The 27,249-nt window shown below is 45.6% G+C and overlaps 1 protein-coding gene across 2 annotated transcripts in view; it reads left to right on the plus strand.

The window, feature by feature from the left end:
* SPATA13 (spermatogenesis associated 13) overlaps positions 1–27,249 on the plus strand; it is a 219,960-nt gene that overhangs the window by 104,194 nt on the left and 88,517 nt on the right. Inside the window, exon 1 of one of the 2 annotated variants that reach the window (XM_043477671.1) lies at positions 8,268–8,497. The exons of the other annotated variant lie outside the window; for it this stretch is intronic. The gene's annotated coding sequence lies outside the window, so the exon portion shown is untranslated. Of the gene's footprint in view, positions 1–8,267; positions 8,498–27,249 lie in introns of those variants that run through there. 2 annotated transcript variants of the gene reach the window in all.

The following is a 27,249-nucleotide window of genomic DNA, read 5'->3' on the forward strand; positions in this document are numbered from 1 at the left end:
TTTAATTTAAAGATAGGAAATGATAAATAAAATTGCTGCTAAGGAGACAGATACCTAAGTAGGCTATTGTCTTATCTTGTTTGTTGTTTTTTGTTGTTTTGTTACTAAGTTGTGTCTGACTCTTTCCACCCCATCAACTGTAGCCCGCCAGGCTCCTCTGTCCATGGGATTCTCCAGGCAAGAATACTGGAGTGGGTTGCCATTTCCTCCTCCAGGGGATCTTCCTGACCTGGGGATCAAACTCCTGCATTACAAGCAGATTCTTTACTTCTGAGCCACTGGAGAAGCCCATTAAATAGTCACAGTGGCAGTAATAACAAGAATATTGATTATTTGCAACCAGTTTCTTTAACTGACTTGGTAAGTGTATGACTCCATCACTACTTTCTAAGAATATGATTCTGTTATAATTCATCTTTCTGGCACATTCATTTATTCCTCCCACCTCACTATCCAGGTCTAGAGGCTTATGTGAATATTCCTTAGTGAATATGGATCTGTAATGCAACCCAGTTTTTCAGACATACAACACTGTCTCCCCAATGTGTTCATTACTTAAAGGTTACTTATAAGTAAACAATGAATCATTCTGTTTTCTCCCATCTGTTCTCCAGTACTTTTGAAGTTGGTGGGGAAAAAAAGGATTAACTTGGGTTTTAAAATGAAAGAGATTGGTCAGAGTTGAAATTCAAGACTGGTCATACGATTCCTTTCAAATTAGAGTTTGTGGGCTGCGATGGTTATTAGGAGTTTGCTTAGAATTTTGGAGTTGAAAAGAATGATTGTTTTAATAGGACTTACAAAAATCAGCCAAAAGAGCTGGCAGCATGCCTAGACAGTGAGATCCCTGATTTTAGGAACTGTTTTTTTTTTTTTTTTAATAATTCTATTTCATATTTGTAATAGACTTTAAAGCACATGATAATAACTAATGGTATATTATTATTATTATCATTTACTGCTTTATTGAATACCTGGTGCCTACTCTGTACCTAGACTTCCCTGTTGGCTCAGACAGTAAAGATCCCACCTGCAATGTGGGAGACCTGGGTTTGATTCCTGAATTGGGAAGATCCCCTGGAGGAGGACATGGCAACCCACTCCAGTATTCTTGCCTAGAGAATTCCCATGAACAGAGGAGCCTGGCAGGCTGAGGTTCATGCGGCCACAAAGAATAAGACATGACTGAGCGACTAAGCACAGCACAGAACTCTGTACCAAGTATTGTGGGAGATCTCAAAGTCAATAAAGGAGAAGGAAAAAAATTGCTGCCCTTACAGAGGTCTCTTTGATCTGTGCTAACACAAATGCATGTCTGAAGTCTTAGAGTGCCATCAAATGTAAAGTCATTCATGCTCCCTAAGGTTACATAGTGTACGACTCCAACTATACAACATTCTGGAAAAGGCAAAACTATGGAGATGGTGGAAAGACCAGTGGGTGCCAGGGGTCAGAGGGAAAGGGGGGATAAACCAGTAGAGCACAGGGAATAGCGCTTAAAATATTTACTTGTTTATTTGGCTGCACCAGGTCTTAGTTACAGCATGAAGGATCTTTAGTTGTGGCATGTGGCATGAACAGGGGTGAAACCTGGGGCCCTTGCATTGGGAGCATGGAGTCTTAGGCACTGGACCACCAGGGGAGTCCTGAGCATGGGGGTATCTTTAGGGCAGTGAAGCTCTCCTGTGATGGATGCATCCATTAAAACCCACAGAACTGAATAACATGAAGAAGAGAGAAACTGGGTGTGAGCTGTGGGCTTGTGTTAGCAGGGGTCTGTTCATATTGTAAAGCAGTTGTAACACATGTGCTACTCTGAAGATGTTAATAATAAGGGAAGCTGTTGGGAGGAGTGAAGGGGGTTATGTGGGGACTCTTGAGTTTTTTTTTTTTTTTACTTGAAATATAGTTGATTTACAATGTTGTGTTAGTTACAGGTATTTAGCAAAGTGGTTCAGTTATATGTGTGTGCTAAGTCACTTCAGTCGTGTCCAACTCTTTGCAACCCTATGGACTGTATGTAGCTGGCCAGGTTCCTCTGTCCATGGAGTTCCCCAGGCAAGAATACTGGAGTGGGTTGCCATGCCCTCCTCCAGGGGATTTTCCGGGCCTCAGGGCTCGAACCTGAGTCTCTTATGTCTCCTGCAGTGATAGGCAGGTTCTTTACCTCTAGCACCACCAGGAAAGCCCAATTCTGAGCAGCAGGAAAGAGCTGAGAAAGCTATTTTCTGTTCCTTCTCCTCTTCTCTTTCTCCTCATCTCAGGGTGGCCCTGCCCATCAGATTCCCTCCAGACCCAGGTGTGAGAGCAGTCCTTTCGCTGAGCACAGGAGGAGGGCGCTGCAACAGACACTGGACTGGAATCCCAGCATGTCTACCTCCCACCCCTGCCAGGTGCCCTCCAGCCCTGTGGGCTCCATGCTCCATTCCCGAGCAAAGAGCAGGTAAACTCTCCCTCTTTTCCCCCTAGTAGATACTTATGTGCCAACATAATTTCATGAATACCAAACAGTATTTTTTCATTCTAGGATACTTAGATATCTGGTCTAATACACTGTAGAACAGAAGACAGTGAATCCTGCTTGTCCATTCTAATTGATAAAAAGAGTCTCCATTTACTGAGATTTTACCAGTTTACTCAGGTTTTACCATTTTACTCAGGCTTTGACCTGGGATGTTTTCACAGTTGATTTCCACCCCAGTGTTCACAGATAAGGAGGACTCCCGGGAGGTTAAGTCATCTTCCTGAAGCCCCAGGGCTGGAGCGGAGACCTGGACTCTTGATGTTACCTTGCACTGAAGGGATCAACCCACCTTCTTTGATCCCCTCCCATCTCTATAAGCAATGAAGAAACAAGGCACTGGAGACTGACAGATGAAGATAAAAATGTCAGTGATATTGCGAATGAAATCAATTGTAGATTGTGACTTTAGGTCTGAGAAAAGTTCTCACTAATATGCTCTTAGTGCCCCCTGCCCCCCAGCCAGGCATAGAACTGAAGTCACCCCCACCACCCACCCTGCAGGTGACAGTCCCTGACTCCAGATTGCTCTCTGGTGATATCTGGGTGGAGAGGTTAGAAAAGAGTGACTCCTCTGTGCTTCTAAAGAATTACTGTCAAACCACTAATAAATTAGGTCTATCCTATCAAGGTAGCAGCTTCCCAGGTAGCTCAAATGTTAAAGAATCCATCTGCAACTTGGGAGACCTGGGTTGGGAAGATCCCCTGGAGAAGGGCATGGCAATCCCCTCCAGTATTCTGGCCTGGAGAATCCCGATGGATGGAGGCTACAAGTCTATGGGGTCACAAAGAGTCAGTCACAATCATGTGATCTTCACTTTCACTTTATCAAGGTAGATGGACCAATGGGTTCCTCCCACCTGTCAGCAACTCCTTCTTTGGTGCAGAGGGTGGGACCTGAGGCCAGAAGGGTTACTTTGTGGAAGCTCCTCAAAAAGAAAAATCTGAAATGAGAAGGGAGTTTCCTTACAGTATTAGTCAGCTCAGGCTGCAATGAAAAGTACCACAGCCTGGGGGCTTAAACAGCAGGAACTTATTTCTTGTTATTCTGGTGTCTGAGATGAAGGCACCAACAGATTCGGTGAATGGTGGGCACCCATTTCTTGGTGTATAGTCTCTTCCTGGTGGGTAAAGAAAGGGACAGAGAGGGGACTCTGGTCTCTCTTCCTCTTCTTATAAGGGCACTAATCTCATCCCGGGGCCCCATCCTCATGACTTCATATAAACCTAGTTATCTGAACATCTTCACCTCCTAAAACCATCTCGTTGGGTGTTAGCCTTCAACATAAGGATTTAGGGATACAAACATTCAGGGCATAACTCTTCCCTCCCCTGTCCTGTCTCCTGAGAAACTCCAGGGGCAGACTGAATGCAGCAATGCTCCTTCAGAACTCTGGGCACTCACAGTCCTGCTTTCTACATAGTGTTTAAAAGCAGGTACATGAAATTAAATCACAGCTCCATCATTCACTAGCTGTGTGACTGTAGGTGACTCTTTCAACTTTACTGAGCTTTGTTTACTCCATCATAAACAACAAAAGATAATGGTACACCAAGCACTGCTTTGAATCTTTCAGTGGAGCGAGTGTGAAGGACATAGCATGGGAAGTGCTCAGGAAATATTAACAGAGGGACACATAATTTCAGGGAGGTTATCATGTGAAAAAAAAAGTGCACTGTCGACTTGGTAAGAGCTGGTGGTTTGTATCAGTGCCAGTGGTAGTTCATTCTGTCTTTGGTGGAAACTTTGAACTGACTTCCTAACAGAATTAGAGTTTAAGCTGCTGGTCAGAGCTGGGCAGCAGCATATCACTAGGATGGGAAAAAGACCAAAGAAACCTTTGGAAGTTCCCGTTGGTGGGGAAGGTGGAATGCAGATGTCAGCTTTGTTTGCAGGGCTGTGAGTGACGGCGGGTCCTGTGGGCAGAGAATGGTCACTGTGGGAGATTTAGGGTCTTTGTCCTCAGAAGTCACAGTGAGACTCCCAGTGGAATGATGGGAGCTGAAGGAAACTTTGAGATGACTGGTCCATGTCACTCCTTTAACAGGTTAGGGAAGTGAGAGCTGGAGAAGTCTGGTGATTTATACTCTTGATGCCTGTTAACCAGTGCCAGTCCTGGTGTACAACACCCAGCCGCTTCATGTCAATCAGTGATTTCTCTCTTGAACCATCCTGTTTTATCAAACAAGTTAACAATCTAAAACCAGAAGTATCTTTTATCTCAGGAGCTCGAGAATCCCACTAAAAATTTTTTAAAGTATATTTTAAAGGGCAGGAACTATTAATTATCAAGCACCCACATGTACTAAGATACCTGGAGTCCTACATGGGCTAAAGTTTGGTATTTTTGCTCAAAAATCACTGCAGACAGTGACTGCAGCCATGAAATTACTATATATGCTGCCTAAGCGAACACTGCAGCCATTAAATTAAAAGACACTTGCTCCTTGGAAGAAAAGCTATGACAAACCTGGACAGCATATTAAAAAGCAGAGACATCACTTTGTTGACAAAGGTCCATATAGTCAAAACTGTAGTTTTTCTAGTAGTCATGTACGGATGTGAGAGTTGGACCATAAGGAAGGCTGAACACCGGAGAATTGATGCCTTTGAACTGTGGTGCTGGAGAAGATTCTTGAGAGTCCCTTGAATGGCCGTGAGATCAAACCAGTCAATCCTAAAGGAAATCAATCTTGAATATTCATTGTGAGGACTGAGGCTGAAGCTCCAATCCATTGGCCACTTGATGCAAAGAGTCGACTCATTGGAAAAAGCCTGATGCTGGGAGATTGAAGACAGGAGGAGAAGGGGACGACAGAGGATGGGATGATTGGATAGCATCACTGACTCAATGGACATGAGTTTGAGCAAACTCTGGGAGATGGTGAAGGACAGGGAAGCCAGACTTGCTGCAGTCCATGGGGTCCTAGAGTCAGACAGGACTGAGCAACTGAACAACAACAAGAGAGGGTGTTTCCCTTTTCACTGAAGAAACAAACCCAGAAAAGTCAAGGGCTAAATCACAGGGACAGGATGCCTCCAGGCCAAGTCTTTACAGCTCTAGAGAAACCTGTTTATCTGAGGGCCAGTGTTCTTGTGTTCATGTAAACATTTGTGACAATTTCCAAGCAGGCAGAGATGATCCTTTGAGATACTAATTTTTTAAAGAGAATAATCAAACATTTTTCCTCTGATTTTTGCTAATTCTAAAGATCTAATTTAAAAACTCAATTCAGTCCTTGATATGCTTTTTTTAAACAATATTGAAATTGATGTCATTTTTAACAACTTTGAGAGCTTCTTGCAGGTTTTGTTAAAGTTATATAAAGTAGAAATAAAATATGGAGAAGGAAATGGCACCCCACTCTAGTATTCTTGCCAGGAAAACCCCATGGACAGAGGATCCGAGTGGACTACAGTCCATGGTGTCACAGAGTCAGACATGACTTAGCGACTAAACAACAACAACTGTATAGCACATGAAACTGTATTTAATATTCTGTGATAAACCATAGTGGAAAAGAATATTAAAAAGAGAATAATATATATGTATGTGTCGGAATCACTTTTCTGTATAGCAGAAATTAACACATTATAAATCAACTATATTTCAATAATAAAAAGGAAATAAAATGAAATATTTGATATTAGCCTTTCATGAGAGCTCTCTAAAATTTTCTATTGCCTGTCTATATGTTTCTGCTTTAAAAACTATGTTCATTGTTGAAAATTTGGAGAATTCAATAAAGATCCAAACAATAGCAAAGATTTGCTCATATTTCCACCACTCAGAGATAATGAGCATTAATATTTTGGTGTGTGTGCTTTAATTGGCGAGCTGTGTCGCTCAATCGTGTCCAACTCTTTGTGACCCCATGGACTGCAGCCCGCCATGCTCCTCTGTCCATGGGGATTCTCCAGGCAAGAAGGAGAGGATTGCCATGCTCTTCTCCAGGGGCCCAGGGATGGAACCCAGGTCTCCCACATTGCAAACAGATTCTTTACCACCTGAGCCACCAGGGAAGCCCATGAATACTGGAGTGGGTAGCCTATCCCTTCTCCAGGGGATCTTCCTGACCCATGAATTGAACTGGAGTCTCCTGCATTGCAGTCAGATGCTTTCCCAGCTGAGCTACCAGGGAAGCCTGTGCTTTAATTAATGGGCTGTTTTTTTAGTTTACAGAAAGACTGCGAGGAAAGGAGAGTTGGCATGGATTCCCTTAGCTCCTCCCCTCGAGTTTCTCCTATTACCCACATCTTGCCTCATTGTGGCACATTGGTTGTTCTTGATAAGCCAATACTGATAGATTATGATGAAAGAGTACATAAGGGTTCACTCCTGGTGTTGTATATTCTCTGGGTTTTGACAAATGCATAAGGACATGTAGCCACCATTTGAATGTCACACAGAAGAGTTTTTCACTCTTCAAGAAAGCATATATAGAATTAATTTTGATGGTAAAGAATCCGCCTGCAATGCGGGAAACCTGGGTTCCATCCCTGGGTGGGGAAGATCCCCTGGAGGAGGGCATGGCAACCCACTCCAGTATTCTTGACTGGAGAATCCTCATGGATAGAAGAGCCTGGCAGGCTACAGTCCATGGGGTTGTAGAGTCAGACACCACCGAGCAACGAAGAACACCACACACATTCAAAGTTTAATATTTTTATATGTTCTTTAGTTTTTTAATAGAGGTGGTTGTTCTTTGATTATAAAAGGAACACATGTTTATAATAATAGTGCTGGCACACAGAACCACTGAAATGAATCATGTAAAAGATGGCAGTTTTTAAAAGAACGTGTTTATTTTATGAATTCCATTAGGTGCACATCAGGAAACAATCATGGAAGTTTTAGGGCCCAGATCTTAGCGCTGGAGGGTTGCCTTTGCCTCTGTGGTTTTTGCGTGAATTAGTGACTAAGTCTTGAGCCACCAGGAAGGTGAAACCTGAGTGGGTTCACCCACACAGCCCACGGAAGACCTGCTGCGCGTCCTGGAGGGTGGGTAGGTTTAAAAGTCTTCATTCTGGGTTTTCTCCCCAACACCCGCCCCTCGAAAAGGGCAGCCAGGGCGCCTCGGCCTGCAGTGACCTCCTTCCAGGGCAGAGATGGGGGCAGGGGACTGCGGGCCGCAGTGGCCCTGGTGATGCAAATGCTCCTTGCTCCCTCCGCCCCAGGCGAGGCTGGGGAGTTCTTGGGGGTGGGGGGGGGCGAGCTTAGGGGGGCCGGGCTGGGGGTGCTGGTATGGGGGGAGTCGTTGGCTGCGGATGGAAGGGAGCCGGGCTGGGGCATGTAGCCGAGGGGAAGAGGCGCTAGGGTCGGGGGGCAGTGTAGTAGGGCCGCCCGACACGGTGATGGTATATCCTCGTGGTGGATGGGGCTGGGGTTGGGAATGGTTGGGAGAATGGTGGGGGTAGCGGGACTGCTGCCAAGGTGGCCTGGGATAGGGGTGGGGCTGGGGGGGGTGGTCTAGGGGCCAAACTGGAGGTGTGGCCTGAAGCAAGGAGGCAAAGCTGAGCCTGAGGCGTGGCCAGGGGACAGGCGTGGCGTGGCCTGGCCTGGGGGAGGTGGAAGGAGAGCCCGACTAGGGGCGGGGCGTGGGCATGGGCGTGGCCAGTTTGAGGGCGTGGCGTGGCCCAACGGGGCGGAAGGAGAGCCCTGCCGGGGGCGTGGCCGGGCGTGGCGTGGCCAGTAGACGGCGTGGAGTGGCCTGGGGGCGGAAGAAGAGCCCGGACGGGGGCGTGGCCCGACGGGGGCGTGGCCTGGGCGGGGAGGCCGAGGCTGCTGTGCTCCGCGCCGCGCTCCTCGCGCCGCATCCGAGCCCGCCAGCCCAGAGTCTGTTCGCCGGAGCTGAGGCTTCTCCGAGACCCCGGCGTGCTCAGAGCATCGCTGGGCCAGGAAGGACTGATCCTAAGTCGCCGGGACGTCTAGGATCGGCCGACTTCGGAGGCTCCTGCGAGCGGGGCCGCTGTAGGTGAGGCTGCATCGGGGCACGGGGAGCTGGGCCGGCGGTCCGCAGCGTCGGCGCCCGGGTGTCCACGGGGAGCCCGAGTCCGGGAGCGGAGGTACCCCAACGCCTGCCCCGCAGCCTGGGCGTGAGGTTCGCTCAGTGCGTTTGCTGCGTGGCCGGGCGGCCCGGGATCGTGGGACTCCAGCCCCGCGCGCCCGGAGACCCCCGAGACTTGACCCGCCGCGGGCTGCGGGAGGGACAAAGGCGCGGGGCGCCCGCGCCGCCCAGGGGATGCGCTGGAGAACTTCGCTCCCTGGTGCCCGGGGCCTCATCTCCCGAGAGAGGCGGCGGGATCCCGAGCTGGAGGGGTGGGCTCCAGGGCCGTTTTCCTTCCACTGTGGTCGGCGTGGTGGGGGGAGTCGGTACCCCAGCCCCAGGGGTCACAGACCCGTGCTGCGCCCACGTCTGGGGAACTCGGGTGACCTGAGCGGACGGCCACCATCTGGCTGTGCTGTCGCAGAGCCCGAGCAATGCCCTCCCCCAACCCCTCCAGGTGCGGAAAAAGAGCCAAATCAACCAAGCAGACAAACAAAACTCTCAAAACTCTCTCGGTCAGTTGCTTCCCAGCACTGGACAGTCTTGTCGATGAATAGAAGAATAACTTGAGTTTATTTAGCACTTGTTACCAAGGCCGTCTGAATTCGTGTATCACGCGCCGGTCCTGTCGTCGCGCTCCCGCGTCTCAGGTCATTTTCCGTGCCTGGTGTTTACTACCCTGTTATATCCCTGCCAAGTCCCCAAGTTCTGTGCTCGCCTTCTCTAGCAGGCAGAGAAACGTTACCTGTTTTATTCCGCATCCCCCCACCCCCACTTCCTAACAAACACTCCTTTTCTGTGTCCCCCTTCTACCAGGCTTCTTCCCTGCAGTGTCCTGGGGACCTGTTGTCTGTGCTTCCCTGTTCTGAACCTTGTCCTCTGCCCCCGCCCCCACCCTTTAGAGTTTTATGTGACTGTTTCTTACCCAGCATTCTCATCTTCACCCACCTGCCTTGGTCCCCAGATCAGCCATTCTCCTCCCACCAGGCTGCTGGTCTGCCTTTCTGCCTGGGTTCCTGTGTCTTCTGCTTACATTTTACCTGTTTCTCCCTGTGCTTTTCCCGCCTCCAGTGCACACTTTGTTTCAGTTCCTCTGGTTGCTGATTTTTCTCCTGCATCGCCATCCCTCTGTCCACTTCTTCTCTTCCAGTCGGTCCCCCATCACCTGGCAGACGTCTTTATTTCAGAATGTCGGAAAGTGTCAGGAGGAGGCAGCAGCTTCCCCAGGACTACTGTGGATTCAAGGATCTCCCTTCCTGTTCCTGGTTGTGTGTGTGTTCTTGCTGAAGTAGTACCACCCGTAGACAAGTTCTCTGGCTGTGTTGATACTTATATTGATACGAATGTTAGGTAGCAGTTGTCGAGCACTTACAAGGAGCCAGGCACCCTTCTGAGGAAGTACATGCAGTAATAGCTCGTGAATCCTCCTCACATCCCTGTAACATCAATGCATTCCTAGCCCCATTTTACAGATGGATAAAGGGAGGCTTGGAGAAGTGAAATACCAGGCCCAGAGCCCCTCTTCTCACCACACCAACTTTTGAACTCAGACATGGGTTGGGATTTGGCTTTGGAAATAAGGTCATTATTTGTGTGTTTTATTTAGTCTGCAGTTTACAGCAGTGGAGGGCATAATAGCTGTACCTGTAAGGTTGCATGTGGGGAAAAGCTGTTGTCTCCCGTCCTTCAAAAAGACGGAGACACTGCCTGGACTGGCCTCCAGCTGGCTTTCCTGAAGGGAGTGCTGGCCCCCTTGGCTACAGGAGAGCTCGAGAAAGCTTCACGCCAAGACCATTGCCGGCTGCTCCGCCCCTACAGTGAGAGGTCAGTTTCACTTTAGCTGGCCAGAGCTTCAGGGTCCTTGAGTGCCCTGTGATGCTGCGAGTCTCGTTTGTTTCCATTTCATTGTACAATTTAAAACCTTGTTCGGATATCTCCTTTGCCTTCCTGTGAGTTGTAGGAAAGTATTTGTTCTTTTGCTGATGCTGAAGCAGAGTCTTGGGAAAGTTTTCTGCTTCGATGGCTAGAAGGGACCTTATATTCCACAGATGAGGAAACCGTGGCCCAGAGAAATAAAATGACATGTCCAAGGGAGGCAGCTGGACCGTAGGGCTGGCCCTAGATGCCCGACCTGCTGGCTGCTGGGCCAGACTCTCCATGCCTGGCTCTGCAGCCTGGCAGGGTGGCCTCTCGGAGACCTGCTGTGCGGAGCAGCCGAGTGCTGCTCCCCGCCCCCACACCCTTTCCTGAGCTCAGAGGCAGCAGGAGGATTCATTGCGAATGGAATTGTCCGTGGGCTCTTTTTTTTTTTTTTGTCTGAAAGCTAAATATTTTAAGAATATTTGCTTCTGAGATTTGTAATGGCATACATGGGATCATAAAAACACAGAAGTATAAATTCAAGTGTTTTAGAAAGAAGTATTTTTTGTTTTCCGGAACATCAGGCAGGAACACCAAACGTACCCTGCTTTCTCGAGGCACATTGTACAATCCATGGCAGTTTCAGAATCAGTAACTGGAATGTTGGAGTGCGTTTTCTACTTGCATTAGTAGAAAGGCATTAGTACTCACGTGGTTCCCTTCATCTCTGCATTTCAGATGAAATAGGGTTGACAGGGAGCCTGTCTCTGTGTTGGCCCTGCCCTGACTACCCGTCTCTCCCACTGACCTGGGACTCCTGTCTGTGCCCCCCAGTTCCCAGCTTTGCTCCCTGCTGTCCGGTTCACCTCTTTCTCCATGAGCCCTCAGGGAACCTGGAAGGTGCCGCCTCCCCATGATTGCTCAACCATTCCATATCTGCCGTTCTTGACAGAATCCAGTCCTGATGCCCTCAGGTGTATGTTGCATGTAATTAACTTCTCTCTGATGTTCCCGAATGAGATGGGTGGGTCTGTGCGTCCCTGGGAGAACTGATGAGACGTGTCTGTGTCCTGTGGTTTGGATGAGGACTGTGTAACTGAAGAGCAGGTTAGGTTCACAGCTCCCTTGCATAGGTGAAGGCGTCAAGGTTCATGGCTATAGCCCCATAAGACGAGTCAAGGCTGAGGTTTGAACGTGGGACTGCCTGGCTCAGGAGACCCACATGCATGCATCTCCAGCGTGTCTCCTCTGAAGCCTGTGGCTCCCTCTGCAGCAGCGTCCTCAGGGCCTTTTACGAGCTAGAAGGTTCCTGGTGCTGAGCCAAGGTGGGGATACAAAGGGGTGCGTGGGGGCCTTGGGGGGTTTCCAGGCACCCTCGTTCATCTTCCTCCTGGACCGGGGGTATGCTTGCTGACTGGGGGAAGCCAGGAACTGTGGCGAGCCCCAGATGGACAGAGGTAGTCCAAACGTGGTTGTGGCCATTTGCTGTGGTTGGCATGTCAACGCTTGTGGTCACGGATAACGCCCCATGCCTCAGCCTGTGCTTGTGATCTTCAGGTATCCTAGACAGAGGACTGTTCCCTCCCCTCTCTAGGACCTTCGAGGACCTGATTACTTGGCCAGAAATAGCCCCCGCCTGTTTCCACGTCACCATGGAAGCATTGCGAGCTCAGCGCTGTCATTTCAGGGACCGAGTGCCTGACTTGGGACATCTTCTCTGGCCAGATCTGAGTGGGCCCCCATTCTCTCTTGGGGTTTAGCCATGGAGTTGGGGAGCTCTAAGAGGACCCCGCTGGCTAATCTGGGAAAGGGAGGGACCGGAGTTTTCCCTCCCTGACTAGCTCTGTTACAGAGATTGGCAGGCTGTCCTCAGAGAAAATAGCACACAGGTCTGAAATGACTAGCCTAGAAAGTGGCCATGGCGGGAGGCAGCCCACAGGAAGCCGGGGTCTTTGCTTGGCATCCTGGGTAGGTGCAGGAGGCAGAACCCTGATTTTACTGTCAGAGCAGAGGGGTCAGGAGGCCAGGGAGGAGGTATGCTCCTGGTAGCAGAACCTGGATCACAGGCTTTCAGGGAAATTGCGGTTCATATAACAGGAGCAGTAAGCAGTCTTGTCGTGGAGTATCACAGTTACACCTCAGTCACATTAAACAGGGTCAGGCCCTGCTCAGTCACCTCCACATACAAGGTATAAAGAGAGAGAGTAGATCGGAGTCCTAAAACCACTGACCTGTAGGTATAGAAACCTGTCCAATTGGGGTGTTGGGACTCTGTGGCTTCAAGAGTTTATATGCTGGATGCTAGGAACATCCCTACCATCAGGGAAGTTCACACACTTTCCGGGGGGAGAGGCTGGCATGTGAAAGTCCTGGGACCCATAGCAGGTGAGGGGTCAATTTGCAGGGAGGGTGTTTAGGGGAGTCCATGAGAAGCCTAGGATCCAGGAAGCCTTCGTGGAGGAGGTGCTAACCACAGCCTGGGCTGAACAGGAATGCTAAGGTTGGGGAAGGGGCTGACAGAGGGAGGCATTCCAGCCTCTGGGGACAGAATAAGAGGTGGGGAGACAGACCCCAGTTCGGCGATGAGGGACCTTTAGACAATTCTGAGTGGCCCCTAGAATTGAGGGGCCCTTCATTCATTACTGTCACCGTGTGCCCAGAGCAGTGGTTCTGAATCACTATCTCCCGGGTATTTGTTAGAAAAGCAAATTCTAGGACTTTCCCGCTGGAAGCCCCCAGAATCAGAGGCTCAGGGGTATGTGTCTGTATTTTAACACCTTCCAGGTGACTTTCTTGCATGCTAGTTTGAGAACCAGCGCTCTAGAATGTATGAAAAACAGCAGCTCTTCATTGCTCCTTCAAAGATCCGGGATCACATTCCTGCGTGGTCAGACCTCTCTCTGGGATCCGCCGCCCACCGTCCTTGTGTTTCTGTACTGTGTACACTCACACAACTGCCTTGCCCACCCTGCTTCATTTCATCGCTACTAGTGACGTAGACTATTTCTACAACACTGCTCCCTGACATGATTTCCTATTGTTTCAAGGTCATCAGATAAACGGTTCAGGTCCCAGCTCTGCTGCTTGCCAGCTGTGTGACTTTGGGGTGGCCTTGACCTCTCTGCCTCAGTTGCCTTTCTGAACAGTGTAGATAGTGGTACTCGTCTCTTCACTGAGTGGTTCAGACTTTCTTGGGTGTTGCAATTACCTGGGGGTCTTTCGGAAAGATTGATGCCTTCTCCCACCCCCAAATAGTGTTAGATTGTTCAGGGGCAGTGAAGTTGGTCACAGGCTGCCATGAGGATGGGAGAGTCCATTCTTACAGGGTGCTCAGAAGAGGTCCTGGCACTTGTCAGCTGGGGGAGGGGAGGCTCTGATGGTTTTTTGATGGGATGGGGAGAAATCGCAGACATTGTCGCTTGTTCCATGAATACTTGCTAGTTGTTGAGGGCCTGTTGGTTTGGGGCTCTCCTGGTGGTTCCATCTTATTCTGAGTGCATCTCCAGGTCTGATTCTGAGCCTCCTCCAGGCAGGACTGCAGAGGTCTTGTGTGAGCAGAGCACACAGGCCCCCACCCCCAGCCCACCTTCCCAGCACTGGCACCGTCTTCCATCCTCTGTACAGAACAACTTGACTTTGGAATATAACCAGATTCTAAACTCATGAAGGCACAGTGCTTTCCAGTAAGAATGCTCCCCACCCGACCCCGGGGTTCTGACCCTGCCCTAATCTGTCATTTGTACCTAGACACCTGTTTTCAGACACACCAAACACCTCCAGACTTGTTCTTTACACCTGAACACACCAAACATCTCCATCTCTGTCTTTACACCAGACTGTCTTCTCTGATCTAAATGTCATATCATAAATTGTGTATTTCTGGCAGTTACTTAAATAACATATGACCTTTCTGCATACTGTGCCCTGTCATACATATTCTTTCAACCTTCATTCATTGTTAATTCAGTAACTGTTGATGGGCGTCTGCTTTGCATCGAGCCTGAGCTGATGGTTTTATCCCCTCTTTCCTGTGGAAGGACAAGCATACCTATCACCGTGTAGAAGGCGTTTCTTTAGGTTTCAGTTTATAGCTGCAGCCTGCTCTACACCTTTTGGTGACATAATCACTCCACTTGTAATAATAGAACCTCTGAAGGACGTTTTTCATGTTGACTCCACGGGCCTTCTTTGAACCCTGCTGAGATTAATTAAATCAAACCCCGTGCTGCAATTATCCTAAAATATCCCCACCAGTTATTAAAATCCAGTTTGCCTGGGGCTGGAGACCATAGTTAGTACTCTCAGGATGAAATCCACCATCCAGTGTAAGGTCTGTGGGTTTCTCATTTCTTTTAGTCTAGAGTCCGTCCTAGTGGTTTGGTTAAATCAATTAAAGAAACAAGAAATAGGAGAATTCATATCTCAGGTTTATGATTTGTTCTGTCTCTGTGGAAAAGTTAGATTCTGTTTTTGGTTTTGTTTTTTGCTGTGCAGGGTATATAGGGAGCTGATGTTTACTCTTTAGGTTGGCCGGAGTACATTTAAATCTGTGTTGAAAATAGAAATAATTGATTCACTCTATTTGTTCCGCTGCCCGAGGACTAAGTGAAAATCTACCACTAGGGAAACTTTTGTGTGGCCGGCACACAAGTGGCTCAGTATTATGGTAAAGACTAGCCTCCATTGTGTGGCCTTAGCATTATCACTGGTGTTACCCACGGGCTGAATAGCCTTTAGAAATACAGGCCTTCACAGGAATTGCCCTGGCTTAAATGTTCCATGAATCCTTCTGAAATAACATCCCCCAACCCCTCATTTGAAACAGTAAAGGAGGAGGGAATATATGAATATCTACAGCTTCAATTATATTCAAAAGGGTTAGATTTTTAAAATGAGAAAAGTTAAAACTGTGTTTTAATTTTAAAAATATGAGGTTAAGAAATAACCCAGAATACACGGGAAAAGTCAATACACGGGAAAAGTCATTCTTTAAAATGGTCTGTTCTAAGATCTCCCAGGCCTGCTTTCTCTACCTTTGACTTTTCTGAAACAAACCTAAACTCCCCAGAGTGGATTGAGTGGCCCGTCTTACTGAAGAGCCTGCTTGTTTTATCAAGTTGAGTCCAGCGCTGGCGTTAGATCATCCCTCTGCGTCCTCAGGCCTCTCTGCCAGGACCATGGTGTCCCGCACTTCCCAGAAAAGCGTGGGGGACTTCACCGTTATGGCCCAGCTCCAGTTCTTGGCGGTGACCTCTGGGGTGTGTGTGTGTGTGTGTGTGTGTGTGTGTGTGTGTGTGTGTCTAGGGTGGGGCCCGCACACATGCTGTGTGTGTGTGTGTGTGTGTGTGTGTGTCTAGGGTGGGGCCCACACACATGCTGTGCTGAGTCAGTGTATCCTTGAGCCTAAGTCAGGTTGAGACGCCTGGCATCCCTGAGACATGAAGCTGTGGGATTCTGAATAAGGAAAGTGGCAGCTTCTTCTGAAGATTCATTTTTTTATGAAAAGCCATGGCAAGGGGTGAGGAAGAAGACTGACTTGTAAACTTGCAGCTTGTGGAATCTGGATGACTGATGGGATCCTATTAGTATTTTTTCTTCGTTTTTTAACCTCAAGGCATGTGCAATCTTAGCTCCCTGACCAGGGCGCGAACCCATGCTCCCTGCAGTGGAAGTGCAGAGCCTTAACCACTGGGCCACCAGGGAAGTCAATTTGTATTTTCAGTAGTTGTCCTCACCCACCAGCATCGGGGTCAACCGTTCTGCTCAGGGTTGAGCCGCCCGTGTCCAGATGTAGCTCTTGAAATGTCATGTGCCTGACAGAGTGTCTTGTGCTCACGGATGATGACGGTGCTCATTGAGATGGACGGACGCGCCATTCCTAAATGCAGCTGTGGTTCCAGCCATGGGGAGGCCCTTCCCAGTCTCCACTAATCCTTCCCTGCAGTCTCACCGTCCCTCCTAGATCTATGTGCTGGGTGGGAGGGCGGTGATGTAGGATGACCTTCTCCGGGCTCTCTTTCAGGCTAGACTTTTCTACCACCGGAAATGGGGAGCCCTGGAGAAGGGTGGAGACGCTCTGTCTATGCTCTCCTCCTCTGCTGTGGGTCAGGGCTTCCTGTGGCTCGACTCAAAATTAGGAGAAAATACTCAGGCTTAGAGAACTCGGTAGACCTTCTTTCTGATCACCTTGTAGGAGGAAGCAGTGTTTCTCTCTGCTTTTCCTGGTCTTTGTTCCTACTCTGACCCTCATCCAAGGTGCTCGCCCTGAGTTGGTGCTCGCCCGAAGCCTTCATACGGGACAGGGATGCGCGCATGTCCTGGCATTTCAAGGCTGGCAGTGGGTGGGTCAGAGTGCACAGCGCCCTTGCTGCTGCCTGAAGGTGTGAGTCTGCGGCGCCCTGACATACCAGCACGTCCAAGGGGGTTTATCACATTGACTTCCTGGGGGCTGTTCCCAAGCCTGCTGAGATTAATTAAATCAAACCCCATGCAACAATTATTCTGAAGCAAAATGGCTTATTAAATTCTGGTGCATGCTGGATTACTGAATTTGTATTGTCCCAGTAGACAAGTACAGTTTTGCTTGTTTTCTCCTCTAGGACTTTAATAGCCTGTTTTTATTTTTGTGGGTGAATACAACCAATCTCTCCTGGTTTTTCTTTCCTGCTGAGATGAGTCGTCTCTAAGGAAGGAGGAAATGCCATTGTCAGCAGACAGCACTGTTTCTAGGCTTTCCTGGAAAGTCGATTCCATAGAAGCAGGTCTCTCCACACAGTGCATCTGTTTTTCTCTGGCTGGGAATTTTTTAAGAAGTCTTTGTGTCAGTTGGAACACTCATCTTCTGAGGTGAAGATAGTGGCTATCTGTGCAGATCAGTCCAGGAGAAACAGAAGGTTGGCTCAACAGGCGGGTTTCTGGTCCCTTGTCACCCAGACCCGGGCAGCCACTTCTCTGTGTATGCTTGCAGCTCAACTGAAGAGACCTGGGAAGTGCTTTGGTTTGCATTATTGAGAGAGGATTAAAAAAAAAAACAAAAACCACACTGGTTTCATGAGTGTTATGGCTCTTTATGTATGTCGCTTCCCTAGTGGCTCATTGGTAAAGAATCCAACTACCAATGCAAAGGATGTGGGTTTGATCCCTGGGTTGGGAAGATCCCCTGGAGAAGGAAATGGCAACCCACTCCTGTATTCTTGCCTGGAGACTCCCATGGACAGAGGAGCCTTGGCGGGCTACAGTCCGTGGTGTGACAGAGTCAGACACGGCTGAGCACCTGAGCATGCAGGCATGCACACACCTTTCTTTCAAACAGGAGAGTTTCTTTTATGGGATTGTTTCTAGAGATGACTAGCCATGCATATTCTACATGCCTGGTCAGTGAATCTTTCTTTTCCTCATACAGACTCACAGCTGCAGGACTCAGATAGCTTGGACCACGTTTCTCATGGTCTTTTAGATGGAAAGGTATTTTCGCCATTGGGAGGAGCCTACAGCTTTCACCTCAGAAGAGAGGGAACTTCAGACCCGCATCAGGATCCATTCGCTAAGGGCTCAGGAGGGGATCTGCATGGTTCCTGGTCTCAGGGCAGCGGCTCTGTTGCTTTCGGAGTGCAGAGGCCCCTATATACTCAGTGCTGCCTTGGCCAGAGGCGGAGGGAGATGGGGAAGCGGTGGCCTTGGTCTCAGAACCTGCTGCTTCCCGCTGGAGGTGGCCACGTCCACCTGCTGCTGTCTACGCAGGAACTCAGACACTTCTGGCACCTGTCCTGGGCTCTCTTGCTGAACCTGCCTCCGTCAGTCACGAGGTTTGCACAGTCAGGAAGGTCTCTGTAAAATACCCAGATCCTGGTGCCTGATTGTACGGAAGACTCAGATGTGGTGTGTAGATGGTTTTCTTTAGCTGGAGTGACTTTGTTAAGAGTCAAAATCTGACACACAAGAGGCAAGAGTTGGCAGAAAAGAGTGGGGATTTGAGAGTTCTGTCAATATGGAATTCTATTCGTGGGGAGTTTTACATTCTTGTTAATCTTTAAGATTAAGGTTTTTTTAAAAAGCTGAAATTATTGTAGATTCACATGCATGGTATAATGCAGTGATATTTATGTGATGTGTACAACATCATGGCCAGGATATTGACATTGATGTGCGTGCACGCCTGCTCAGTCGCTTCAGGCATGTTTCACTCTTTGCGACCCTATGGACTATCCCCTGTCAGGCTCCTCTGTCCGTGGAATTCTCCAGACAAGAATACTGGAGTGGGTTGCCATGCCCTGCTCCAGGGGATCTTCCCAACCCAAGGATCGAATCCACGTCTCTTGCGTCTTCTTCATTGGCAGGCAGATTCTTTACCCGCTGAGCCACGCCGAAGCCCGTTGACCTTGCTATGTGAAGATAAATAGCATTTCTATCACCAAGAGGGTTCCTTGTGTTGTCCGTTTATATCCACACCCGCTTCCCTCCTGCCCCTACTCCTTCCTTCACCTCTAGCAACCACTAATTCTTCCTGCATATAATTTTATTTCAAAAATATTATAAAATTGGAATCATACTGTATGTTAGGTATTGCTTTGCTTACGCAACACACTTCTCTGAAGATGATACTACTTCTTTAGATATGTGTGGCTTGCAAATATGTTCTAAGTTTGATGAAGTCTAATTTATTGATTGGTTTTCCTTTTTTATGGATTATGCTTTTGGTGTCAAGTCTAAGAACTCTTTGCCTAGCCCTAGATCTTGAAGATTTTCTTCTACTGTTTTTTAAGTTTTATAGTTTTACATTTAAGTCAATGACTCATTTGAGTTAGCTTTTGTATAAGGTGTGAGATGTAGGTTGTATTTTTTTGTGAGATTTTTGTTTGTTTGTGGTTTTTGCCTGTAGATGTCTAATTGCTCCAGCCCCCTTTTTTGTTAGAAAGGCTACGCCTTTTCTATTCAGTGACTTTTGCACTTTTATCAAAAATTAGTTGGGCATATTTGTGTAGGTCTGTTTCTAAGTTCTCCTTTCTGTTGCATTGAGCTATGTGTCTCAGCCAACATCACAGTCTTGATTACTACAGCTTTGAGTCTTGAAATTGGGCGGACCAATTCATCCCAGCTTATTCTTTTTCAGCATTGTTTTAGCTATTCTAGTTCCTTTTGCTTTCATATAAATTTTTGAATAATCTTCTCATATCTGCTAGAATTTGGGGAGAACTGGCATCTTTACTATTTTGAATCTTCCAGTCTTCCATTTTTTTCATCATCACTGTGCAGTTTTAACCATGTAGTTTCTGTTCATGTTTGCATAGATTTCACTTTTGAACACTCGTAAATGGTATTGTATTTTTTATTTCAATGCCCATGTGTTCATTGCTATGTAGAAATACAGTAAAAAAAATTTGTGTGTGTGTGTTTGACTTGTATTATATAACCTTGTAGAGCTTGCTGATTAGTTCTAGGGTTTTTTTGTGGATTCCCTGGGACTTTCAATGTGGATAATTGTGTCATCTGCAAAAAGGGATGGTTTAATTTCTTTCTTTCTAAACTGTACGCCTTTCATTTACTTTTCTTGCCTTATTGAACTGACTAGAACTTCTTGCACTATGTTGAATAAGAGTGTGAGAGCAAATGTCCTTGCCTCTTTCTGATCTTAGAGGGCATCCTGTCTTTTCACAATTAAGTATAATGTTAGCTGTAGGTTGTTGGCAGATGTGCCTTATCAAGTTGAGGAAATTGATCTCTTTTTTTTTTAAATGATGACTGGATTTTATCAAGTGTTTTCTCTATCAATTGAGATGATTATGATTTTTTAGCCTGTTAATATAATGAATTATATTGATTAATTTTTCAAATATTGAACTAGTCTTGGATGCCTGGAATAAACCCAAATGGAACCCACTTGACTGTGTGCGTAATTATTTTTATATATTGCTATCCCTAGAGAAGGAAATGGCAACCCACTCCAGTATTCCTACCTGGAAAATCCCTTGGATGGAGGAGCCTGGTGGGCTACTGTCCATGCGGCTGCAAAGAGTCAGACACAACTGAGCAACTTCACTCACTCCACTCACTCATAGTCTCTTAGGTTTTATTAAGTGTTCTTTTGTCTATATTCATGAGAGATCTTGGTCTGTAGTTGGGTTTTTGTTTGGTTGGTTTTGGTAGTGTTGTAGGGTACTATCTTGATCTGATTTTGGTATCAGGGTAATACTAGCTTCATACAATGAATGGAAAATGCCTTTCATTTCCTGGGTGACAAAGGATGGAATTAATGTTAGGTCTTTTTTAAACACTTGGTAAAATTCTTCAGTGAGATTTCGTCTTAATTTTGAAATGACAAATTCCGTTTCCATAATAGTTAATATCTGTTGAAGTTATCTATTTCATACTGTATTAGATGTGGTAGTTTTTGTTTTTTGAGCATGTGATCCATTTTCTCTAAGTTGTCCAATTTTTTGTGTGTAGAGTTGTTCATAGTACTCTCTTACTATCTTTTTGATGTCTGCAGGGAGGGTAGTGCTATCTCATCTCATTCCTAATATTGGTATATTGTTTCTTCTATCTTTTTTTCCCCCTTAGTCAATCTTTTAGGAAGTTTGTTGACTTTATTAATCTTTTAAAAGAACTACCTCTTAGTTTTACTGATTCTTGCTATTTATCTGCTTTCTTTTATATCTGCTCTTACCTTTGTTACTGATATTTCTTTCCTTTTCCTTGCTTTGGGTTTATTTTGCTTTTTTCCTAGGTTCTTGAAGTGGGAATTTAGACTACTGATTTGAGTTCTTTCTTATTTTCTTATGTATTTATTTAATGCTATAAATTTTCCTCAGAGCACTGCTTTAGCTCTGTCCTGTAAATTTTGATATGTCACATTTAATTTTTATTTTCATTCAGTTAAATGTCTTTTTTTAATTCCTCTCTAGACTTCCTCTTTGACCTGTGGGTTATTTAAAAGTGTGTTTAGTTTCCAGATGTTTGGAAAATTTCCTCACATCTGTTATTAATTTTCAGTTTATTCCCTTATGGTTGGAGAATGCATTCTGTATGATTTCAGTTAAGCATTTTTGAAGTTGGTTTTATAGTCCTGGATATTGTCTGTCTTGATCTATGTTCCGTGTGCATATGAGAAGAATATATTCTGCTGTTGTAGGGTGGAGTGTACTATGCCTTTCTAATCCTGTTGGTTAATGCTTTTAATCCTGAAATGGAGTATTTTGTTGCAGTGATGTTAATAGTAATTGTTTTTGTTTTTTTCCGGTGAGGAAAGGGGAATGAAGATTAGACAGTGAAGAATTTTAATTCATATTTTTTGGTAAAAATAAAGAGACTGAAAATCCATAACAATCCATATTGTTAATTTAGGGCAACTTTGACAACCATCCAAGGGGAGGGTAGAGTTTATATTCTCTATTGGAAATGTGGTACCAGAGGACCATTTCATTACACTGTTGAGTTAGGATTAGAAAATCTGATGAAAACCATCCTAGATCTCCATCAAAATTAGAGGTCAGATAGCTGGAGTTGCTGACCAGGACTGGAGGTATTTCAAGATTGGTTAGGTTTCTTCTTGTTGATTAGTATTTATTAGTTAACTAACTCACTGCTTACTAAGTATTCAATCTTTAATTAGATCTAGAACAGAGTGGTGGGTTATTGATATAAAGCTATATTTTTAATCTATTCTGAAAAACATGTTGAGTAATTCCTCTGTTCCAGACGTGGTGCTAGTTCTTGAGAATATAAAAATTAACTAGAGAGACATGGACTCAAGTATTTTTAATTCTCCCACAGAAGAAAACCTAGAAATCTCAATGGCTTCCATAAAGACTGATTACTGGGAAACCGAAGAGTAAATTAAATTTTGAAGATTATTTTAGTTTCAGATGACACAACTTAAATTTGAGCAACAATATTAAGTGTACCATGTGGAGAAACTATTTTTATTACATTGTTGTGGAGTCACATTCAGTTAAAAACCTGGCATTTCTTGCAGGTCTCCCAAGTGCCACACACTGAAGTAGGTGCAGGGAGTCTGGATTTGCCTAACTCCTTTTGTACTTTTCTTTCTTCAGTCTGATTGTTACAAAAATAGAGGCCAAGTATAAATTTTATACTCTATATCCATTTTTATGTATTGTTTCTTCAGAAATAGAAGCTTCCATGTATAGTAAAAAAAAATTTGTGTACTGAAAAAAGTAATTTTTTCAGTAGCATAACTATATAAAGAATATCTACATAAGTGCTGTTGGATTTAAGTACAAACAGATCTGGTATCAGTGTCAATACTGACGTTACCTCATGTCGTTTTGTAAACACACCGTTAGTTTAACCTGTTTAACCAGGTACAGTTACAGAAGGGCAGCAAAGACCTTACTCTATTACATGTAACACAACAAGAAGTGAGAAAATGCAGTTAAATTTATCACAGTGTTTGCTGTCCTTTTCCCTGTGACATCATAGTTTCCCTCTAGTATCTCTTTTTCAGATCACAAAAGCATGTTATTTCCCAGAAAACCACTTGCTTTGATTAATGGGGCCAGGACAGTCCAAGGACAGATTAAGCACACAGGAACCTGGCGTGATCCCTGGAGAAGGTCCTGTCTTCTTTCCCTCACCTTGTAGCTCTTTAATTTCATTACCGTGTTTCCTGGTAAGTCTCTAAGAAAGCTCCATGTATCTAAATAAATGGTAGATGATTGGTTGATGAGCTATTAACGGTTGAAAATAACAGGCTCAAACTTTATTTTTTATCATTTCATTAAGGAACATCCTCTTTCTTCCTAGGATAAAAAGAAGTGGGAAATGCTCTAGTCGACTGCTTTTATTCTTTCTCAGTTAATCACAGCCGAGCGGGATGGACTCTGCTTTGCTCCCCTGATTCACCGTTACTTTACTATGACATCAAGTTCTTAGAGATATTTGGAAGAAAGAGATCATATGCCCTTATGACAGCTTGGGCGTACATCCTTTAGCCTGACTGACACAGTGAGCCTTAGACAAATCAGGTGACTTCTTGGAGCCTCGTTGTCCTTCTGTCTGTGCAGTGAATCTGGGTGGTGATAAGAGACTCCCTCCTCCCTACTTAGTCACGGATGTTTCCGTTGTCATCTCTAGTCTGAGCTCCAGGGGAGCGAGAGCTGTTGGGCAGGAATAGAGACGCAGAAGCAGAGAACAGGCTTGTGGACCCAGCAGGGGAAGGAGAGGGAGGGATGAATGGAGAGAGTAGCACTGATATACGTGCACTTCCACGTGTGAAATAGATAGGCAGTGGGAAACTGCTGTGTCGTATAGGAAGCCCAGCTTGGTGCTCTGTGATAACCTAGAGGGATGGGATGGGGAGGGAGGTGAGGGGAGGAGGGTCAGGAGGGAGGGGACCAATGTATACTTATGACTGATTCATGTTGTTGTATGGCAGATGCCAACACAATATTGTAAAGCAATTATCCTCTGATTAAAAATAAAAGTAAAAAGAGAATGAATTGACTGTCCACCTGAAACTAACACCACACTGTTAATCAGTTATAATCCACATGAAATAAAAATTTAAAAAAGGAATGAATTGACACCACAGCAAAGCCAGCAGCCTCACTTGCTTCTTTTTTAAACAGCTCTGTGAAGTATACTTGGCATATATACAGTTGTCCTCATCCAGAGTCACTGCACAGACAGGGGACAGTGAGGCTCCAGGAAGTCACCTGATTTATCTAAGACGTACCATGTATACACACACCGTACACACACTACTATGTATAAAATCAATAACCAACAAGGACCTACTGTGTAGTACACAGAATAATACTCAATATTTTGTAATAACTTGTAAGGAAAAAGAATCTGAAAAAGAGTAGGTATGTATGTATATCATGGAATCACTTTGCTCTGCACTTGAAATAAACACAACTGTTGTCGTTCAATTGCTCAGTCATGTCCGACTCTTTGCTGTGACCCCATGGACTGCAGCATGCCAGGCTTCCCTGTCCTTCACTATCTCCCAGGTTTTGCTCCATTGAGTCGATGATGCCATCCAACCATCTCATCCTCTGTCATCCCCTTCTCCTTCTGCCTTCAGTCTTTCCCAACATTAGGGTCTTTTCCAGTGAGTCGGCTCTTCACATCAGGTGGCCAAAGTATTGGAGCTTCAGCTTCAGCATCAGTCCTTCCAATGAATGTTCAAGGTTTATTTCCTTTAGGATTGACTGGTTTGATCAACATTATACTTCAATTTAAAAATATATATATATAATTGACATACCTTACCTCTCATCCATTTAAAGTGAGGAATTGTTTTTAGTATATCTAGAATCATGCCGGTCATCACTGCAGTCAATTTTAGAACACAAGAAGAAATCATCATGCCCATTAACAGTCACTCCTCTTTTCCCCCAAAACCACCAATAGTTTATGCTATTAGCACCACTAAATAATGACTTATACCTGATGGCTTAAGCTCCTTTTAGAGAATGAAGCTGATATTAGCCATATTTAATATACATATTTAATATTTCTCTAATAAATAACCAGGTTCTAATATGTATTTGAAATAATAGATGATTTGGTTCAATATCTTAATTTTAATGGCTGATTAGCTGAAATTTTTCCTTATTAAATTCTCTGACAAAGAGCATTCTTTTTTTTTTTTCCCTAATAATTCCTTGAAATGTCTCTGGAAGCTCTTATAGAAGACTTTCATTTTCCCTTGAGGAAATGCCAGAGGTCATGGGCTGCAGAATCAGCCGGTCTGGGCCTGAGTCCCCCTGCTTCCTCACCTGATGCCCAGGATGGGGACCTGCTTCCTTGGGCTCCACTGAGAATTCAGAGAGGTTCTGCAGAGGAGTGCGTAGCACAGCTGCTGGCCTTTAGGAGGAGCTGACGGCTCCGGGGTGGTGCGCTCATATTCGTCATGAGAACCTTGTGTAGCCTGGCAGCCAGTAAATGCCCGAGTGAAAGGCTGTGTTGAAAGTATTCACCTACTTATGGAAAACTCCTCTGTGGGTTTTTCTTCCCTGTAGGAGGAATCCTGCCTTGTGAAGGAGTCCAGGCTGGGTGACATGCCACCTGTCTCTAGGATCCTGCCTGAAGCTCTTAGAGGCAGGCAGCTTCCTCCCCTGCCCTCAGTGGGAAGATGAGTTTAGTGCAGCTTCAGTGCTGTGATTTGATGGTCCTGTCTTTATCCTTCCCTAAGCTGTATCCCTTACTTTGTCAAAACCTTCATTTCTAGTTATCTGGGGTGCTGCTACTGGGGTTAAATCTAGTTTGCTGTGCAGGTTTGATCTGTATTAGAAGACTCACTGTGCTGTTGTGCTTTGTAATACAGGCCTAGTCCATCCAAACAAAGCTGCTGAGACCTCCGAGGATGGGCCGGGTACCTCGGTGGCTGTCAAGGCACTGTCCTCTGTGCTGGCAGGGTGGTGGAGGTGGTAGGGGGTTGTGGAGTGGAGCAGGGAGGAGGGTGGGAGCTCACAGAACAGGTGTTACTGTATTGCTGCATTTGAGATTACGGTGTATGGAGCTTCTCAAGAAAGACATCTACGCACATAGGTTTCTTACTCATGGTAACTTGCCAGCAAAGATAGAGAAAGATTTCTACGTGCATGCATGACTTCCTAATGATAAGGTTAAAGCCTTTTTCTGAGTTTTTATTTCCGGTATCCTCTAAGGCTCTCTCTGTCTTACGGATCTAAATCTCTTCATCTCATTTTCTGTTATGTGCACGTTGAGGTTGTTTTAGCAGAGGGCTGAGTGTTTCAAAAATCAGATAAATTGAACATACATTTTCAACTATAAATCAACTATAATGAATACAGATTTTCTTCAGGGCAGACATGATTCTTCTCTGTGGAAAATGCCACCAAAGCAAACCAGGATGAAGGCAGAACTGGGAACAACGGACCGAGAGGCCTCGCTCTGAAAACTTGGTGCTCAGAAAAGCGTCGTGTCCAAAAGTCAGAACTCTTTGTACGTGGAAAGTTTTCAGAGATCAAATGAAGGCTTTTTTTACTTTGTAATGCTCTCCACTGGCTGGCGGCGGCCTTACCTTTGGTATACCTGGACTAAGGAAGGAAGAGGGGACACACACTCCTCTCCACACTGGGGCTGGAAATTTTTTTTTTTTCAACTGAGTCAATTATTTTTATTTTCTTTTTCTTTTTTTTTATATTGTAGTGGTTTTTGCCATACATTGACATGAATTTACATGTGTTCCCCTTCCCGATCCCCCCTGCCGTGGGGCTGGAAATTTGGAGCATTTGTTCAAATCCTGGTTTTGCCCTGAGTTTGTGTGATTTTTAAAACGATCATGTGTGTGTCCTCTGAAATGGGGCTACCTGGGTTTTGCATGTCTTGGTTCACTTCCTACATAAAGCAGTGAACAGCTATTAGTACTCCCACCCTGTGAAGGAGACTAACTTGGGGAGGTTAGGTAACTTGTTAAAAGTCACCCGGAAAAGCTAATTTCCTTCACAGGACTGTCATGAGAAGTTACACAGAGTGCTAAGTGAGGAGTCACTGGCAACTTTTTCTTTTTTTTTTTAATATTACAAATCATTCAGATTTTTTTTTTAAGCCATAACCTATGGCATGTGGGATCTTATTTCCCCGACTAAGGTTCGAACCTGTACCACCCACGCTGGAAGGCGGAGTCCTAACCACTGGTCCACCTGAGTGGTCCTCATCCAGTTTTATTAATTAACATATATCAAGTTCCCACATAGCCTAAATAGACCTTTAACAGTCCACCTATGAGTCTCTGACAAAGATTACAGGATTTCAGAGAGATTCTTTTTCTTCTGATGGAATGATGTGAGACATGTGATTTATATGGTTTACAAAATGGAGACTACTTA

Source organism: Cervus canadensis, chromosome 9, assembly GCF_019320065.1.
Source record: "Cervus canadensis isolate Bull #8, Minnesota chromosome 9, ASM1932006v1, whole genome shotgun sequence".
Taxonomy (NCBI): Eukaryota; Metazoa; Chordata; class Mammalia; order Artiodactyla; family Cervidae; genus Cervus; species Cervus canadensis.